Here is a 5,293-nt window from a genome sequence, read left to right as displayed (position 1 = left end):
AAAGATCATTTCAATAAGAAAAATGATATATGAATTTTTAAAATCGGTCAAAAAATGACCAACATACAGAGTCACAAAGATAAGGATCGATTAATCTCTAAGGTTTAGAAAATGTCTTTAAATTTGGTTTGAAGCTTTGATTGGGTCCTTTCACAAATCTTTTAAAAAGTCAATTGAAAAGCAAGTAATAAGTTCTCGTGAAATTCTCAAGTTTATGTCTCAGGAGACATCCTTTTTAGTCATTTGTAGAGTATCATAGATAGAATTGAAAACAAAAAACTTGCTAGATTTCATAACTCTTAATTAGCTGAACTGAAAGCAAACTAGAGAAGATATATAGACGATTCAGTTCTGTTCCGTTCTGATCTGTTATGTTATGTTTCTGTTGGTTGTCTGCGTGCGAAACTAGTTTGTTGAAGCGGACTGGAGACAGACCCCTTCTGAGGCGGAGGCTAACTGTTGCCGACCTGTCAGATGGCATGACAAATTCTGCAAAAGCAGACCATGTCTTAGTTTCGGTTTCACAAAAATTTTACACAATTAACGACGAGCAAATTTATGTGGATATATTTAGCTCTCTGGAGTTTACAGGGAAATTACAATTAAGAATTATGACGAATGACCATGACCCTTGGGACATTCTGGAATTTGGTTAATGCTGATAGTGGACAACGGAGTAACAGCATCGCTGGGTGGTTGCTTCAGCATAAAGATCTTAAACACACGCCCATGCCATGTGCTAATGATCTAAACACAAACTCACCCTCACATCCGTGTACATCAGAATCACACATAGAAAAGGGATAGACAGATGTAGTTACTTTTGAATAGTGGGGAAGCCTGATTCTTATAGCGCCCCCCGCTTAGGACATTCTGGCGGCTCCTTGTAGCACCAATCGCTCAGAGAATCCATGAATAGTAGGCCGCTGACCAGTCCAAAACCAGCAATATAGCACGAGTACATCCACGCACTTGGCATTTCGGTGTCATCGCCGCCTGTGTCGGAGAAATCGGGGGATCCACAGAAGTTTTAACGATGGCTCTTCGTTACTCCTGAAAGTAAGGGGACAAAGGAGCTAGCTTGTTTATTTTGAACAACTGGCGATTTCTCTGGTCTCTTGATCTGGATGCTGCAGCCCTGCTGCTTCTTTCGCATGGCTGCCTGATACTGCTGCCAATTCTTGTGGACATTGACGAAGGAGTAGCTGGTGTCCACCGCGGGAGAATTCATCTTATGGTGGCTATCATACTGTGAACGCAGCGGCTCCTTATGCAATACCTGATACGCCTCGCATACCCTCACAAACTTCTCCGGGTTTACAGTTTTTGTATTAGCGTCTGGATGATATTTCTTCGATAACTCAATAAAGGCCCGTTTGATCTCCTGGTTATTGGAATTTCTCGGTATATTCAGGACATCATAGTAGTTCTCCTTGTAGCATGCCCCTTGGCGCATATGGGCGAGCCTGGCTGGATAAAAGGCTAGGCATCGGGCCGAATTGATAGTCATCTGCATGGCTCTAAACATTTTACGTAAATTTTATGAAAACCAAAAAAAAATGTTACCAAAATAAAATAAAAAAAAAAATTCAGAGAAAATTAAAAAAAATGCTTGAGCAAAGTAAGGACAGTAACTGAACTTATAAATTTGGATCTGACTTTACTTATCGACAACAAACTGTCAGAGGTAACTAAGATGGAAAAATATTGAACAAAAATAGAAATCCAGCAAGGCGATCAAGTATACCCGTCCAGTGTACCACCAAATTGCCCCAAGGCAGACCAATTTGGGCAGAACTGCCGGGTGTTTTTTCTTAGCCTTATATCTTTAACCGATTTAACTGTCTGAAATCGGATAACCGAAATGAAAAAGTTATCATATATTTAGACGACATTATGGTAGCAACAAAAGATTTCGATACGCATCTAGAAATTTTAAAAGAAATATTTTACAGATTGGTTGTAAACAAATGTGTTAAGATTAGCTAAGTGCGAGTTTCTTCAGACGAGTGTTAAGTACCTAGTGTAGTCACACACGATGGTTGCTTCTTCAATGTCAAACTTAGATTGTTCTTTATTGATTCTCTTTTGTTCTTGCTTGCTTATAATTATGAATGTATATGTGTATCTTACTGTCTATTCGTTATTAAAAATGTATTACTTATTGCTATGTGTATTAGTATTTACTATAATTCGGCCTATCCCGACAGGAGTACTCCAGGACTCCTTACAATATGATTTTTTTTTTCTAAAACTAAATAGTTTTTCTATATATATATATATGCGTGTTTCTCTTTTTGTATCTGCCATTTTTATACCCTTGCAAAAAGGGTATATTAATTTTGGTCAGAAGTGTGCAACGCATAGAACGAAGCATCTTCGACCATACAAAGTATATATATTCTTGATCAGCACGATGAGACGAGTTCAAATAGCAATGTCCGTCCGTCCGTCCGTCTGGATCAACGCAAACTCCTCCTAGACCGTAAGAGCTACAGAGCTGAAATTTTGCACCTAGGCTTGTATATACTGCAGGCGTTGTATATCTCGGATTCAGCCGGATCGGACCACTATATCATATAGCTCCCATACAAACACCAAAGTCACAAACAGTGACTTTTCTCAATAACTTCGTTATTTTCTGCGCTATTATCGTTAAACTTAATATTAGAGAGTTTATTACGCCTATAAACTACTGTGCCAAATTTGATCAAGATCGGGTGACTATATCATATAGCTCCCAAAGGAACGATCGGTCGAAAACAGTGACTTTTGTAAATAACTTCGTTACTTTTAACGCGATTGCTTTCAAATTAAACATTTGTTAGTTTAATATGTCTGTTAATGACTGTGCCAAATTTGATAAAGATCGGGTGACTACATCATATAGCTCCCAAACAGTGACTTTTATAAATAACTTCGTTACTTTTAATATGATTGTTTTCAAATTAAATATTTGTTAGTTTAATATATCTGTTAATGACTGTGCCAAATTTGATAAAGATCGGGTGACTATATCATATAGCCCCCATAGGAACGATCGGTGAAAAACAGTGACTATGATCAATATCTTCGTTATTTCCTATGACTGTAGGCCTTTCTTTCGCAAGCATAAGCCTTTTTAGATAAAACGTTCTTCCACATTGTTGGCTAATAGGTAAGGAAAGAGTTACCAAAAAAGTTGCAAGGGTATACAAAACTTTGACGCGGTCGAAAGCCCCGGCCCTCTGGTTCTATCATCGATCTTAGGATCGGTGAATTCTTTCAACTTGTCAGCTTGCTTGAGGTGAACCAGTTGCTACCTTAACATGTCTTATTTCATTTTCATTCACAAAATCTTTTGATGTAAAGCATGCCTGGCGTAAGCTCCGCGGAAGTTTCGAAGCAGCCTACCTAACGAGATTGCAATGAATAGATCTAGAATTAGAATTGACTATGAACACTAGATACTCTCATCGAAATCCAACAAAAATTTGGCTATACCCTGACATTTAGAAGAATTTAAACGAAACTTGGCCAAAATATAAGTTGTCAAGGTTTTAATGCAAAGTAAAAGATCATTTCAATAAGAAAAATGATATATGAATTTTTAAAATCGGTCAAAAAATGACCAACATACAGAGTTCAAAGATAAGGATCGATTAATCTCTAAGGTTTAGAAAATGTCTTTAAATTTGGTTTGAAGCTTTGATTGGGTCCTTTCACAAATCTTTTAAAAAGTCAATTGAAAAGCAAGTAATAAGTTCTCGTGAAATTCTCAAGTTTATGTCTCAGGAGACATCCTTTTTAGTCATTTGTAGAGTATCATAGATAGAATTGAAAACAAAAAACTTGCTAGATTTCATAACTCTTAATTAGCTGAACTGAAAGCAAACTAGAGAAGATATATAGACGATTCAGTTCTTTTTCGTTCTGATCTGTTATGTTATGTTTCTGTTGGTTGTCTGCGTGCGAAACTAGTTTGTTGAAGCGGAATGGAGACAGACCCCTTCTGAGGCGGAGGCTAACTGTTGCCGACCTGTCAGATGGCATGACAAATTATGCATAAGCAGACCATGTCTTAGTTTCGGTTTCACAAAAATTTTACACAATTAACGACGAGCAAATTTATGTGGATATATTTAGATCTCTGGAGTTTACAGGGAAATTACAATTAAGAATTATGACGAATGACCATGACCCTTGGGACATTCTGGAATTTGGTTAATGGTTCTGATAGTGGACAACGGAGTAACAGCATCGCTGGGTGGTTGCTTCAGCATAAAGATCTTAAACACACGCCCATGCCATGTGCTAATGATGTAAACACAAACTCACCCTCACATCCGTGTACATCAGAATCACACATAGAAAAGGGATAGACAGATGTAGTTACTTTTGAATAGTGGGGAATCCTGATTCTTATAGCGCCCCCCGCTTAGGACATTCTGGCGGCTCCTTGTAGCACCAATCGCTCAGAGAATCCATGAATAGTAGGCCGCTGACCAGTCCAAAACCAGCAATATAGCACGAGTACATCCACTAACTTGGCTTTTCGGTGTCATCGCCTCCTGTGTCGGAGAAATGGGGGATCCACAGAAGTTTTCACTATGGCTCTGGGTTACTCCTGGGAGTAAGGGACCCCAAGGAGCTAGCTTGTTTATTTTGAACTGGCGATTTCTCTGGTCTCTTGATCTGGATGCTGCAGCCCTGCTGCTTCTTTCGCATGGCTGCCTGATACTGCTGCCAATTCTTGTGGACATTGACGAAGGAGTAGCTGGTGTCCACCGCGGGAGAATTCATCTTATGATGGTTATCATACTGTGAACGCAGCGGCTCCTTATGCAATACCTGATACACCTCGCGTACCCTCACAAACTTCTCCGGGTTTACAGTTTTTGTATTAGCGTCTGGATGATATTTCTTCGATAACTCAATAAAGGCCCGTTTGATCTCCTGGTTATAGTAGTTCTCCTTGTAGCATTCCCCTTGGCGCATATGGGCGAGCCTGTCTGGATAAAAGGCTAGGCATCGGGCAGAATTGATAGTCATCTGCATGCTGCAGGCTCTAAACATTTTACGTAAATTTGATGAAAACCGAAAAAAAATGTTACCAAAATAAAACAATAAAAAAAAATTCAGAGAAAATTAAAAACAATGCTTGAGCAAAATAAGGACAGTAACAGACCTTATAAATGTGGATCTGACTTGACTTATCGACAACAAACTGTCAGAGGTAACTAAGATGGAAAAATTTTGAACAAAAATACAAATCCAGCAAGGCGATCAAGTATATGTCCAGTGTACCACCAAA

At 38.7% G+C, this 5,293-nt stretch overlaps 1 long non-coding RNA gene across 1 annotated transcript; it reads right to left on the bottom strand.

Moving 5' to 3' along the window:
* Positions 1 to 513: 513 nt before the first annotated feature.
* Positions 514 to 1,609, bottom strand: LOC137574917 (uncharacterized). The gene is made up of 2 exons (XR_011032070.1): positions 1,337 to 1,609; positions 514 to 1,279 (listed from the first exon to the last, which is right to left on the bottom strand). It is a non-coding gene; the product is annotated as an uncharacterized lncRNA (long non-coding RNA).
* Between the last annotated feature and the right edge of the window lie 3,684 nt (positions 1,610 to 5,293).

Source organism: Drosophila tropicalis, unplaced genomic scaffold, assembly GCF_018151085.1.
Source record: "Drosophila tropicalis isolate 14030-0801.00 unplaced genomic scaffold, ASM1815108v1 contig_501, whole genome shotgun sequence".
In the NCBI taxonomy this organism is placed as follows: Eukaryota; Metazoa; Arthropoda; class Insecta; order Diptera; family Drosophilidae; genus Drosophila; species Drosophila tropicalis.
Note: the sequence above shows the minus strand (reverse complement) of the source record. Positions and strands in the feature narration are given on the sequence as shown.